This window comes from Lissotriton helveticus, chromosome 4_1 (genome assembly GCF_964261635.1).
Source record: "Lissotriton helveticus chromosome 4_1, aLisHel1.1, whole genome shotgun sequence".
NCBI classification, from domain to species: domain Eukaryota; kingdom Metazoa; phylum Chordata; class Amphibia; order Caudata; family Salamandridae; genus Lissotriton; species Lissotriton helveticus.
Genome location: NC_136063.1, coordinates 1,596,374,174 through 1,596,390,040, shown reverse-complemented (window position 1 = coordinate 1,596,390,040; position 15,867 = coordinate 1,596,374,174).

Below are 15,867 nucleotides of genomic sequence, written 5' to 3'. Positions count from 1 at the left end.
AGAGTTTGGCATATGACGGAGAGTTGTGAGGTGTCCAAGAGTCTGAGTACGGAAATCGGGAGGGGGTCGCTGGGAGAGCCAGATTTTATTTTCCCTAAGATGTCTTGAAGACCCTGGACGTTTATCTCGGGCCAGAATGTTAGTGGCTCGTAGGACAGGTATGGCTGAGGGGGGATGGCCTCCTTGTTCAGGCCGGGATCCAAGTTTGTCGCTGTTTGTGCCAGGTGTTGTTTTACTATATCCTGGTAAATGGTCTCAATCTTCTTTGTGAAGAACTGAGCCAGTTCTTCGCATTGGACATTACTCAAAGGAAGGGGTTTGGCTGGTGTGTTAGAGCCCGCTAACTCTTTTACCAGATTAAACAAAGTTTTAGATTTATTTGTGGCTTCAGCAATAGATTTCGCTATGTAATTGGCTCTAGCCGTGGTACAGGCTTTGTGGTAGAGCTTGAGTTCATTTCTGTAGATCGAGCTGGCTACAGGGGAGTAATCTTTCCTCCAAAGGCGTTCCAGACGTTTACACCTGGATTTCGCAGCCTTCAGTTGCTCGTTGTACCATAACGCTGGGGCGTTGTGGGATGGGATTTTTTTGCGAGCCACGGGAAGGCAAATGTCTAAGGCTCCTAGAAGCCATTTATTGATCTTGGTGGTTGCAATCTCTATGTCCTCAGAATCAAATATTTCACCCAGAGGAGCAGAGTCTAGGACGGACATGAAGTGATTTATGTCCAGTTTTTTCCAATTCCTTTTGCAGGACTGTCCTGTCTTGCTAAACGGGCTAAGAGACGTTGGATCAGACACACTGAAATTAATTAGGAAGTGGTCTGACCAGTGTAGGGGCAAAGCTGGATGGCAGTGCGACAGGTGAATGCTGGAAAAGATTGGGTCCAGGAGGTGACCCCCTTTATGTGTAGCTCCCGAGTTCCACAAAGAGAGGTTCATGGCAGCAAGGTCGTGAATTAAATTTCTGCCCGGTTTGTTCAGTGGGTCGTCAAAGTGAACATTCAGGTCGCCTATGATGGATAAGTTGCTATAGTTCACCCGGACCGAAGCGGTCCAGTCCACCAGTTGAATGGCCCAAAGTTGAATAGGGCCAGGTGGCCGGTAAATCAGTAGACCTGTGAAGGTGAAATTCGGGTGGAGTTGGAGTTTAAAAAGGGCCATCTCGCAGGCGTTTAAGGAAACCGGTTCCAAAGTACATTGCAGCGATTTTTTTAAGATGACTGCTATGCCACCCCCTATTCCAGTGGTTCGGTCTTTTCTGACAATGGCATAGTTTGGCGGTAGGGCTTCAGCGATATCTGGGCCCGAACTGGCATGAAGCCATGTCTCAGTGAGGAAAAGAGCATCCAATGAGTTGTCGGACAGAAGGTCATAGATGTTTCTTTTGTGTTTACTGAGAGACCTGCAGTTAAGGCTGCCAAGAAGCCATGTGTGTACTGGTTTGCGGCCTGTAAAAACGGGCCGACAGAGCTGAGGGACGTCAAGTAGAAAGTTGCAGGCAGGGCACGAGATAGAATTGTGCCTGTCGTTAGGTAGGATTTCACAGTTTTGCTTGACAGGGAGTCGTAAGGAGAGTAACAACTCAGGCGCATAGACCCTAACTGCTGGTGAGTTTCCTCCAGGGGTATCGGACCCTGGGCCTGGCCTGGCGCGGACGGGCGCAGACGGGCTTTCCTTTGGCGTGCCTTTGGCGCGCAAGCGGCGCGTCCGCTGCGCTCGTCCACTGCGCGTCCGGAAGATGCACATTATTTATGCGAAGTGTAGGACAGAAGTGGGGGGCGTGGCCTCACGAAAGGGGCGTGGCCTGTATGTTCGCCGGTGATGGCGGCAGTGGTGTTTGTTGTTGATCCCGCGGCAGCGCTAAGATCCGCTGCGCGGGCTTTTCAGGAGCGTGATTGAGCCCCGATACAAGTGAGGAATGGAGGTCAGGTACGATAAAAATACAACACAATCAGTGACACTCAAATATTAAAAATGCTTTTGTGGTCGTGCTCCCGGCTTCCGCCTCAGGAGATTTAGCTCTTTAAGTGGCGCTTGCAGCCAACGTCCTTAAATAGTGTCGGCAGGGGGCGTGGCCTCACGAAAGGGGCGTGGCCTGTATGTTCGCCGGTGATGGCGGCAGTGGTGTTTGTTGTTGATCCCGCGGCAGTGCTAAGATCCGCTGCGCGGGCTTTTCAGGAGCGTGATTGAGCCCCGATACAAGTGAGGAATGGAGGTCAGGTACGATAAAAATACAACACAATCAGTGACACTCAAATATTAAAAATGCTTTTGTGGTCGTGCTCCCGGCTTCCGCCTCAGGAGATTTAGCTCTTTAAGTGGCGCTTGCAGCCAACGTCCTTAAATAGTGTCGGCAGGGGGCGTGGCCTCACAAAAGGGGCGTGGCCTGCATGTTCGCCGGTGATGGCGGCAGTGGTGTTTGTTGTTGATCCCGCGGCAGCGCTAAGATCCGCTGCGCGGGCTTTTCAGGAGCGTGATTGAGCCCCGATACAAGTGAGGAATGGAGGTCAGGTACGATAAAAATACAACACAATCAGTGACACTCAAATATTAAAAATGCTTTTGTGGTCGTGCTCCCGGCTTCCGCCTCAGGAGATTTAGCTCTTTAAGTGGCGCTTGCAGCCAGCGTCCTTAAATAGTGTCAGCAGGGGGCGTGGCCTCACGAAAGGGGCGTGGCCTGTATGTTCGCCGGTGATGGCGGCAGTGGTGTTTGTTGTTGATCCCGCGGCAGTGCTAAGATCCGCTGCGCGGGCTTTTTAGGAGCGTGATTGAGCCCCGATACAAGTGAGGAATGCAGGTCAGGTACGATAAAAATACAACACAATCAGTGACACTCAAATATTAAAAATGCTTTTGTGGTCGTGCTCCCGGCTTCCGCCTCAGGAGATTTAGCTCTTTTTGGCAAAGATATTAAAGAACTATTGGAAGCTCTACAATTGCCAAAAGAAATTGCAGCAGTCAAATGTGCCACACATAAATCAGGAAATGATTATGTGACATTGGGTAATAGGTACGCTGACCAAGTGGCACAATTGTGTACAAAAATTACAATGTTGTTGAACAGAGGTTTGGAAAAAGAAGTTACCAATTTCCAACAGATATTTTTCTCTGCTTTTGAAACAAGGGATGAGGTTAGACAATTACAGGATTAAGCAGTCATAAAAGAGTAGGAACGGTGGATCAAAACAGGCTGCACAAGAAGGGTTGATGATAAAGTATGGGTGTGTCCTGATGGTAGACCAATAATGCCAGACAGCTTGTTGTCCCAAATGGATAGGGTGTATCATGGAGTTGCACACGTTGGGAGGGATACCTTGATCAGACAATTCAGACACATGTGGTTTAATCCCAGGTTCATGATAGTTGCAGAGAGCCTCTGCCAAAGATGTTTGACTTGCCAGTTGCAAAACCCAGGAAGGAAAACAGTGGTCAGCTGGGGAAAAATTGGAAAGGCAGAGGGACCATTCACCAGATTGCAACTTGACTTCATAGAATTGCCTATGTACAATGGTTTGAAATATGTCTTGTCATTGTTTGTCTGTTCTCTCGATGGGTGGAAGCCTATCCGATGAGAAGAAACGACAGCCTAACATTTGCTAAACTATTGTTAATAGAACTCATACCAAGATTCGGATTTCCAGTCACTTTAGAATCAGACAGATGACCTCACTTTAATAATGAGATAATTAAACTAATTTATGAAGCTTTCAAATTTGAGCAGAAATTACATTGTGCCTACCGACCAGTAGCCTCTGGAGTGGTCAAACAGCTCAATGGCACAATAAAATCCAGGTTATGAAAAGTGTGTGCATCCACTTCACTGAAATGGCCTGATGCTTTGCCTATTGTATTGATGAGCCTTAGAAGCATTCCTGATCAAGGAACATGATTGAGTCCCCCCAAAATCCTCATGGGAAGAGCATTGAACAACATTTATACCTGGAAACAAATTGATTAATATAACTGATGATTTAATATTGGACTATTGCAAAGGGCTGGCTGATCTGGTGCGTTCTATGTCTCACCAGGTTGGAGAAGATCCAAACGCCGTACAGATAAATCAAGCTCATCATTTGGGTCCTGGAGACAGGGTCGTGATAAAAAGCATACGAGGAAATCATGCTTGGAACCCAGGTGGAAGGGACCACATCAAGTCATATTGGTCACAGCAACAGCAGTGAAGTGTGCTGGGATTCCGAATTGGATCCACGCAAGTCACACTCAAAGAGTCCCAAGTCCACCTGATCGACGAAAGCAGCAACTGGTAGAACAAAGAAAAGAACCAGAAGCTGAGAGTTGGGAAGTTGAAGAGATCAGAGAATCAGACTCTGAAGAACGCATTGACGATGAACAACCAAATACGAGTCTAGTACAGTGGGCATCAGTTACTAGGGCTGAAGAGACTGTTGAAAAGACCAGAAGAGAGCTTGAACTTGAAAGACAGGAACAGAGTGAGCAAAATCCAGAAGAATCCGTTGCAGAAATCCCAGATTCAGCCCAGCCAGAAATAGAAGAAGAGCTCATTGCAGAAACCCCAGATCAAATTAAGTTACAAGAGGAAAAGGAGAGGTATCTTGCCAAAGATTTAAACCAAGCTCAGTTAGGGAAAGGGAAAGAGTCAGCTGGAGGAAATTTAGATCAGAGTCAATCAGAAGAAGAAGAAAAAAGAGTAGAAAGTCAGGAACAAGAACAAGCAACAGAAGAAGAAAAAGTAGGGAATTCAGAGCAAAAACAACAAACCAAACGAGAAAATAAAATGACACTTGAAATAGGTGAAGAAGGTGAAAAGGTAGTACAGACAAAAATAGTTAGCAAGGGATAGAAATGGCCAAGTGGAGTGAAAATACTGAGATACATTCTAAGAAGAAAGAACGGGAAAGAACTAGAACAAGTAGATGAGTTGTCAAGTCAGTCCGAGCAAGAACATACAAGAAGAAGGACATTAAGGTCATCTAAAAGAGTTACGGTACTGAATAGAAAATCTAGGGCTCCAGAGTGGACCTACATCATATTGGAAGATTTTGAAAACCTTGATCTAATAGATGAACCAGAGAATAACAAAGTTAAAGGATCTGATGAAAGGGATCTGAGACCATCTTAAAGAAAATACTTTTATACAAAGGGCGGATTCACTATCAAAAAGAAGAAAAGATCAAGAAGGAAAAGGCTTGACCCGAAGCCAAAAGCCTTTGAAGTGTGGGATCACACAAAAGATTTTACATATTTTAATTTTAGAACAAAACTAAATTTAGAACTAATTTTAGAACTTAAAAATGGCAGAAGTAAAAGTGACTGAATATCCAAAATTGAACTTACAACGGAGATGTGTTAAATGTTGTCTATGTAGTATTACAATATTAATATTGTTGTGGTTGTTATTAACACTTGTAATACCTGTCCCAATGATAACTAATAATCAGAATGACACAAATATAAGTGAAAGAGTAAGTGTGCTTACTAAGAGAACTACCACTACAGAACTAACATCAATGGATAAAAGCATGAACTATCATGATAACTCAAATAGTGATTTATTATTAAATGTATTCACCAAATTTGTTGATCATTATGTTGACTATGGATGTGAGTGATTGTTATGTTTTCATGAAACTACCTACGTCTGTCTTAGAGGGTGTGACATATCACCACCTTCCATTAACTTATTGTTCTATGTTACTGGTATATTTCTTTAGTGAATAGATTTGGTCTTTTCTGAAATTCCCTTTAGAAGAAATATGAATCCAGTACTTAGTGCTAGAATGCAGAGTTTATGGGGGAATTCTTTCTAACAACGAACCCCATAGACATAACATACGCTATAGAAATAATTTAACATGCCTTTTGCGAGATGAAGAAAAAGATTTTCTGAATTTAGTGGAAGAAAGAAAGCATGATTTTCAAAAGAAAGCAGTTGAGCAAAAGTCCCATATGCCTCCATGGGCTGTTTAGAAGGAGAATATAAGAAAGGCGAGGCTCATGCTGCAAAGTCCCTGGACTTGGCAAAAATGGGGAAATTCTGTCTTCACAGATTAAAAACAGACTATAATAGTATATTCACTGGTACTAGTGAATGTGAACATATCTTCCTAATAATGGGAGGATGGGGACTAAAAGGAGGAACTGATCCTGTATTTCCAGGAATTCATTATGTATGCAGGAAAAATGCAGGTTGCCTGCAAGATGGTATGGCAGTTGTTATATTGCCATTATATTCCCGAAGGTATATCACATTACTAAGAACAATGAGATGAATGATATAAGTAAAGGAAAAACAAGAAATAAGAGAGCAAGTTTTTCTGAAATAGTAGATGATATATTTGGTGCATTGATACTGTCAGATGGAGTCACATTAAATTCTCATAAGATACGTTTGTTGTCCACTGTAGTTGACCATTTATCAACTGATACTGCTGAAGGATTCTTAATGATCAATACTGAAATGGTGGCGATCAGGTCTATGGTTTTGCAAAATAGACTTGCCCTTGATATTCTTTTGGCTAAAGAGGGTGGAGTCTGTGGCATGTTGAAAATTCAACACTGCTGTAATATATCCCAGATAAAAGTAAACGTATTGAGGGATATATCAAGAGTATTTTGAAGATTCATAATGATTTGACCCAACTGGAGGTTAACAGTGCATGGAAACATTTTAGTAAAAGCCTTTCTAAATTAGGTAATTCGTTTTCCACCTTTGGAAATAGTCTATTAGGGAAAATAGTAATACCAATGATTTCAATAGCATTAGTGAAAATAATGATAGTAATGACTTATAAATGTTGCAGGAGAAAATTAAGGACAAAATCAATGATTGAAATGAAGAACAAGAGAATGGGACGATAGAGAAAATGGGAAGAGATTGAATTAGAAGAAATGAAAGACAATTCGTATGGTAGAATGAAAGGGATGAATATAACGGAAAGAAATAAAGAAAGTGTTAAAACAGGTGTATACACTAAAATCTAACTGGCAATTGGCAATGATGGGTATTTTATGATGGCTCAAAAATCCCATCAGAGGGGGGAATTGATTGAGTAACGATTCAAAGAAAAGAAACATGCTTGAATCAACCTCTCGTTAATATGTACTAACAAGTAGGAATAGAGATTTGAAAGATAATTAACATACATACGACATTCATGAACGAGGAGAAGGCGTTGTGCTTGCTTAAATAACAAAGAATAATTTGCTACGTAACTGAAATCCCGCTTGAAACCAAAATTGCTTTGCGCATGTGCAAACCAGTCCTGCGTAAGTAACCTCGTGATTAACCCATGTGAGCGGAAAACTCTCACACATGCGCAAAGAGTGGCTAACTATAGGTCTTGAGGTACCGCATGCATGGCATATGCTTGCCTGAATTTTAAAATACGTTTTTTGCCGCGAACGCATTGCTTAACGAGAAAGAAATTAACATGGGATAGAAGGGGGAGGTAAACAGTGATAATAACATATTTGAGAAATTAACATTTGTTTATGATTCTTTCATCAATAGCGAATGTTTTGCGCCTGATATGTTAAGCCGAAAGAAAAGATGGTGGGTGAAACGTAATGCACGTTGAGTCTGCGCATTAAAGTCCTGGAATGACCTGCTGACCGGGACATTGGTCGTCTGCCAAGACCCAAGGACGAGTGCTTGTGAAAAGATCCGCAACTGCAGAAATTATATGAAAATTGTATCTATCTATTGTGTGAGATGTATGTGAAAAGGAAGTTTCATGAGATTGTGGTATATAAATAAATAATACCGGATCTAGGTTTGACTAGGCATAGCAATAACAGATAGCTCAATAAATAAGAGTCAAGATTCGAGGTAGTAGGAGTTTTGCAGGTTTAATACAGCATAAGGACCGGAACAGGACAACCTGCACAGGAATAGGATGGCAGGGCCCGGCAGCTGCCGGGGCTGGATCTGGGATGAGCGCGCTAGCATTTAATAACAATACACAAGCATATATAGTAAAACAGTTGCATTACAGTACATATGATAGGCGGAGCAGTGGGTGGAGCAAAGGGTGTGACGCGTAGCAGTCGCGAAAGATAAGGGTGAAAGTGGGTGTAACAGGGCGTATACATAGACAGGTGATGCAAACGTAGCAGAATATGTCATGAATGGGGCGGAAACATGGAGGGGGCTACCTAAGGAGCCGGGACCTCTAACCTGATGGTGCGCGCAAACTGACAATGATGTGTTACTAGGAGAAGCTGGGGGCTATGAACTCTGTGCTAGGAGTAGAGACTGAAGTCTGGAGAATCAGGGCGACATGTACCTAAACAGTATCTAGTATCTGATGTTTAGAGAACATGTTGATATAAACTAAGAGTCAGGAGGGGAGAGGCTAACGGACTCTAAGAGTAGTGCATGCATTATTCTACATGTAGTGCGTGATGAAGAATATTAAATGACCATTAAATGCAGTATTTCTCTTACATGGAGACGTAAAGGCTAGACAATGACGGAAACTATTGATGCGATTCAGTAGCTTAGGAATGCAGAGAAGGAGGGCTGGACTGATAACTAGGATCATAACATACTCTTGGCAGACTCAGAGGCAGAGCCAGGCTGAACCGGGCACTGTGAGGCAGGAAGTAAGTGAAGGGTCAGGGATACAGGTGGGGGCTGTATCGCTCCTCAGCGAGGGCTTCAGGAGACAGGAGCTGAATCTGGTGTCCGGGCCCTTTTGAGGCCTAGAAACGGGGACTTTACAATGGAATAACGTGCACACTGAGAAACGTGGCAACGTAACTTTAAATAGGCCTAATATTCGTAGTATTCACGAAAACTGGAAACTGGCATACTAGAGATGGGCACAAATATAATTGCGTCTTTAATCGAACATGGGGAATACATATGCATATTAATCATGCACACATGACATATGATGGAGGACGCGTAGGGACACAGAACATGGCAAAATTCACTTTTCCACATTCCCTCCTTGTCACTACGTTTCCATCAGGAAACATCAATATTCATGATACCATCTATCATTTCATACAGTATCATTTGCTCGTCTCGAGTTTTCTTGGAACTGGATTTAGGACGGGACTTGGGACTAGGAACACATGATGTAGCACAAATGCCGCAAATCGCAGGGCCACATTGTAAACAGAGGCAGCAACTGAATATGATCGCTACTGCAATACCTAGAAAGGACAAGACTTTCCATCCCCAAGCGGAAATTATATTCCAGAACCAACCGGACCATGTCCATGTGCCTGGATCTTGGTGTAACAGATGGGCAATTTTATGGAGTCTGGTTATAGCTGAATAAACAGACGGTGCGTTATTTGGAATGAAAATGCAGCAACTAGATCCGATGACTCTACAGGCCCCGCCCCTATCGGCCAATATGACGTCAAGGACGAGACGATTCTGTAAAACGACAAATCTCATAGCAGATTGCTCTTCAGTCAAGTTACCTAGGGCAGAGGCAGTCTCATTTACTACAGCTTCAAGGGTTCTGGTTAACCTACGGATTAGCTTACTGTTCTGGATAGGGCCTATAAAGAAGAAGAAACCTCTATTGAAATCTGTATACTGTTCTAGAGCAGTTTCAGTATAATCGATAATTGGGGACTCAATCTCCCTTCTATGTCTAAGGTGTACTAGATGTGTGTTTCTATGATAATCAGATGGGGCTAGGAAAACTGGTGGCAGTAGGAAGGCAATGTAACAGGTTCCCTCCCAATCGAGGGGCAGACGAACATATGCGGTTTGACCACAAATAAAATAAGAATGACGTGAAGCTTTGAAAATAGATTTCCCACTGTCACTATACTTGACAATAGTAGTACAATCGCTGTGTCCTACATGTACGGAACCATTATTTCGGACACATAATTCGCCTTTGACTGGTAGTACTGAAATAGCAGGTAAGTCTGGAGTAGAATCAGACTGAACATTCAGGACCATGAAATTCGAAGAATAATTACCTAAATTGTAAACTTCATTTTCTAGATCTAACCCTGTTCTGTGGGGAAGACCTTGCTTGTCTGGAAAACATGTACTGTTAAGAAAAGTGTGGTAAATAAATAAATAATACCCTATTTTTGAATGAATAAATGAATAACAGATAGCTCAATAAATAAGAGTCAAGATTCGAGGTAGTAGGAGTTTGGCAGGTTTAATACAGCATAAGGACAGGAACAGGACCACCTGCACAGGAATAGGATGGCAGCTGCCGGGGACAGGATCGGGAATGACGGCGTAACTTTTAATAACAGTACATGAGCATATATACATAACGCAAACACATAGCATTACATTGCAATAGGCGTAGCAGTGGGTGGAGCAATAGGCATGACGCGTAGCAGTCGCGAAAGATAAGGGTGAAAAGAGGTGTAACAGGGCGTATACATAGACATGTGATGCAAACGTAACAGAATATGTCATGAATGGGGCGGAAACCATGGAGGGGGCTACCTGAGGAGCCGGGACCTCTAACCTGATGGTGCGCGCAAACTGGCAATGACGTATCACTAGGAGAAGCTGGGGGCTTCGAACTCTGTGCTAGGAGCAGAGACTGAAGTCTGGAGAGTCAGGGCGACATGTACCTAAACAGTATCTAGTATCTGATGTTTAGAGAACATGTTGATATAAACTAGAAGTCAGGAGGGGAAAGGCTAACAGACACTAAGACTGGACCATGCATTATTCTACATGTAGTGCGTGATGAAGAATATTAAATGACCATTAATACAGTATTTCTCTAACGTGGGGCCGTAAAGGCTAGACAATGACGGTAACTATTGATGCGATTCAGTAGCTTAGGAATGCAGAGAAGGAGGGCTGTACTGATAACTCGAATCATAACATACTCTTGGCAGACTCAGAGGCAGGGCCAAGCTGAACCGGGCACTGCGAGGCAGGAAGTAAGTGAAGGGTCAAGGATACAGGTGGGGGTTGTATCGCTCCTCAGCGAGGCTTCAGGAGACAGAAGCCGAATCTGGTGTCCGGGCCCTTTTGAGGCCTAGAAACGGGGACTTTACAATGAAATAACGTGCACACTGAGAAACGTGGCAACGTAGCTTTACATAGGCCTGATATTTGTAGTATTCACGAGGACTGGAACTGACATACTAGAGGTGGACACAACTGTAATTGCGTCTTGAATCGAACATGGGGAATACATATGCATATTTAATCATGCACACATAACATATGATGGATGACACGTAGGGACACAGAACATGGCAAAATTTACTTTTCCACATTCCCTCCTTGTCACTACGTTTCCATCAGGAAACATCAATATTCATGATACCATCTATCATTTCATACAGTATCATTTGCTCGTCTCGAATTATCCTGGAACGGGATTTAGAACGGGGCTTGGGACTAGGAATACATGATGTAGCACAAATGCCGCAAATCGCAGGGCCACATTGTATACAGAGGCAGCAGCTGAATATGATCGCTACTGCAATACCTAGAAAGGACAAGACTTTCCATCCCCAGGCGGAAATTATATTCCAGAACCAACCGGACCATGTCCAGGTGCCTGGATCTTGGTGTAACAGATGGGCAATTTTATGGAGTCTGGTTATAGCTGAATAAACAGACGGCGCGTTATTTGGAATGAAAATGCAGCAACTAGATCCGATGACTCTACAGGCCCCGCCCCTATCGGCCAGTATGACGTCAAGGACGAGACGATTCTGTAAAACGACAAATCTCATAGCAGATTGCTCTTCAGTTAAGTTACCCAGAGCAGAGGCAGTCTCATTGACTACAGCTTCAAGGGTTCTGGTTAACCTACGGATTAGTTTACTATTCTGGATAGGTCCTATAAAGAAAAAGAAACCTCTATTGAAATCTGTATATTGTTCTAGAGCAGTTTCAGTATAATCGACAATGGGGGACTCCCTTCTATGTCTAATGTGGACTAGATGTGTGTTTCTATGGTAATCAGATGGGGCTAGGAAAACTGGTGGCAGTAGGAAGGCAATGTAACAGGTTCCCTCCCAATCGAGGGGCAGACGAACATATGCAGTTTGACCACAAATAAAATAAGAATGGCGTGAAGCTTTGAAAATAGATTTCCCACTGTCACTATACTTGACAATAGTAGTACAATCACTATGTCCTACGTGTACGGAACCATTATTTCGGACACATAATTCGCCTTTGACTGGTAGTACTGAAATTGCAGGTAAATCTGGAGTGGAATCAGACTGAACATTCAGGACCATGAAATTCGAAGAATAATTACCTAAATTATACACTTCATTTTCTAGATCTAACCCGGTTCTGTGGGGGAGACCTTGCTTGTCTGGAAAACATGTACTGTTAAGAAAAGACATATCTGTTGAGGATGACGTTAACGTGGACCATGCTCCACACGAACCATTATGTGAAAACGGATAAGGAAAAAGTGGCAGAACTCCCTTCGGTGTCTGAAAAGGGGGGAGTCGACCACATACCCAACAATTAGTGGCATTGCTGGTCTGGTGTGAATAATGTAACATACGGATAAAAGAATTATTTCGCATAGCGAGGCGGTAAGAGAGTTCATGAGGAGGTAGATCACTAAACATATGCTCTACTGTAGCATTAGCAGACTTATTTACATGAGAAACTGGGAAACACAGGTAAAATGCGTAACTGGTGCAGGAAATCATAATGCTGAGAAATAATATGAAACATAGAAAAACGATACATCGAATAGAGTTTTGACTAACTCTCTCACTATGGGGGTCTATTTTATACATGTCAGAAACAGTCTAACCGTTTCACCTAGGGGAGGACTTAGACAATCAAACTGGCTGACTTATTTTACTAGACCGGAGTTTCAACTTGTACTCCTGCTGCGGAGTATTCTCTAACGGGGAAGGGTTCGTAGCAATGTCTTTTGCGGGACAGTCCTTAAGAAGAGTACTTTGGCAATCCTTCAAATCCTGGGAAATGTTCTTTGAGACGGGTTTCAGTCCATAAAACTTCTTTATATGTGAAAGGTGCACCCAGCCTTTGCGACCCTCCAACTTCACGGCTGTACGGGTGGCGAGGAGGACCTGTCGGGGCTCCTTCCAGCGTGGCTCCAGCGGACTTGAGCGGTCAAAATTCCGGACAAGGACCATGGATCCTGGAACGATTTCATGCGGTGCCACCTCGGTATTGTCTGGAAATGCGGCGGCAACCTGTGAACGACAAGAGTTGAGGGCAGACATCAAGGAAGCTAGGTAATCTGTCAGCATATTACTTGAAACATCGGTAATACTTCGGGGTCTAGGAGTACCCCACATGTTAGGGGGGCGGCCGAAAACGACCTCATACGGGGACAGACCTGATCTGGAATGTGCGACCATGCGCATATAGAACAAGGCAACTGGCAGAGCTACTAGCCAGTCCACACCTTTCTCTTTGCATACTTTGGCGATGCGGATTTTCAGAGTCTGGTTATGTCTCTCTACGAGACCGGCTGCTTCAGGATGGCGTACACAATGGAACTTCCACTGGTACCCTAACAAAAGGGAAACGTGTTTCATGAGCTCAGATGAGAATGGCTGGCCGTTGTCAGAATACACGACCCTAGGGAGTCCATAACGGGGGAAGAACTCACGAACCAACTGCTTGGCAGTGGTCGCGGCTGTGTAATCTGGGACTGGATATGCTTCTGTCCACCTGGACAAAGCGCATACAACTACAAGGACATACTTGAAACCTCGACATCGCTCCATCTGAATATAATCCATCTGGAGGACTTCAAAAGGGTGGTCAGGAGGCTGGAATCCACCTTGTTCCACCGGGACACTTTTACCTGGATTAAACTGACAACATATCATACAGGTACGGACTTTTTTGCTTGGCTGCAGCTCGTAAATGCTTGTTGAACCAAATGTTCTGGATACTGTCTAACATAGCTTTTTCTCCTAAATGTGCTGGACTATGTGCGGTATTGATAATGACTTGAACCATAGAGTCGGGGAGAAACCATGTGGCTCTACCCTTCGTTAACCATCCTTGATCTGTCTGGACCCCTCCTTGTTCGGACCATTTCTTGATTTCTTCAGGAGTAGCATGTAACTGGATATCTATGACATCTTGTGTAGGGTCCTTAACTGTCATGCATGTAGTCGGATCTGGAGTGTGTGTCATGTTAACTGGAATGTCTGGAGTCTGTGCTGTAAGCTTGGCTGTGCGATCTGCTAGATCGTTACCCTGGGAAATAATGTCAGTAACTTTCGTATGTGCTTTGCATTTCATGATAGCAATGGATGTCGGTAAATGTATGGCATCTAACAGAGCTTGAATAAGGAGACCATGCTGAATCTTGGTTCCATGAGAAGTCATGAAACCTCTCTCCTGCCAGAGCACTCCAAAGTCGTGTACGACTCCAAATGCGTAGCGCGAATCTGTGTAAACATTAACTTTCAAGTTCTTAGCGTGTATGCAGGCTTGTGTCAGAGCAACTAGCTCTGCTGCTTGAGCGGACAGGGTGTCCATACGGTGTGTTTCAATAACTTCGGTGTCGGTAGTCACTGCATACGCGGCGACTAGTTCTCCTGTACTTGTTCTCATACATGAACCATCCACATAAAGTGTCAGGTCGGGGTCTGGTAACGGAATATCTGTCAGATCTTGTCTTGGCTTTGTCGTAATGTTAACTACTTCCACACAGTCATGTGTGACAGAATTCGAAGTAACTGATGGTAACAATGTAGCAGGATTTAAAACGTTGCAGCGTCTGATTTCTATGTGTGGCTGGAACAGTGTCAATTCATAACCTGTTAAACGTGCAATTGTCAAGTGCTGAGTCTGTGTTCGGTTTAAAAGAACTTCCACGGAGTGTGGAACTTGTACTGTCAGGGAGTGTCCTAAGACTATGGAATCACTTTGTCTGATAGCTAGTGCTGTGGCTGCAACTGACTTGAGGCACGCAGGCAGAGCCTGGGCTACAGGATCTAATGTGCTCGAAAAATAAGCACATGGCTTGTATTGTCCTGCTTGATCTTGTGTGAGAACAGATAATGCTGTACCTTCGCGTTCTGTGACGAAAAGTGTAAAAGGCTTACTGTAGTTTGGTGTAGCTAGAACTGGAGCTTGACATAGGGCTTTCTTTAACTCATTGAAACTGAGTGTATGTTCAGATGTCCAAGGGAGGACAGTCGATACGGCTGCCTCCTGTGTCGTTAATTGTATCAGTGGCTTGGCTAGGAATGCATACTGAGGAATCCATTGTCGGCAATAAGAAGTGAGGCCGATAAAAGCACGTACCTCCTTCTGGGTCTTGGGCTGAGGAAGACTCGCTATTAACTGGATACGGTCTGGTGTCAACTGCCTACCCCTCTTGGACAGTAAGTGTCCTAAGTAGACCACTTGCTGGACACAGAATTGAAGCTTAGAAGGGGACACCTTGTGCCCCATCTCGGCTAGGAAATACAAGACTGTAAGGGATGCTCGCTCGCAAGCACGTTCAGAACGGGCTGTGATCAGTAGATCATCGACATACTGGAGCAGGGCAGTGTCAGTTGGCATGTGAATGTTGTCTAGTTGTCTCTTGAGTGCTTGACTGTAAATACTAGGACTTTCTGTGAAACCTTGAGGAGCTCGTGTGAACATATAGCTCCTTCCATTTAAACAGAATCCGAAAAGAAACTGGCTGTCTGGATGAATGGGAACGCTGAAAAACGCGTTCTTGAGGTCTATGACAGTGAAAAATGTGGCTTCGGAATCAATGGCTGTCAACAGGGAAGAGATATCTGGGACAACTGGGTACTGCGGAATAATACATTTATTAAGTTCTCGTAGGTCAATCACTAATCGATATACTGGGGGTGCATTTGGATCAGTACGTTTCATGACTGGAATGATCGGAGAATTGCATACATTGGAGTCAGTTTCTACAACTACTCCTTGAGCGATGAG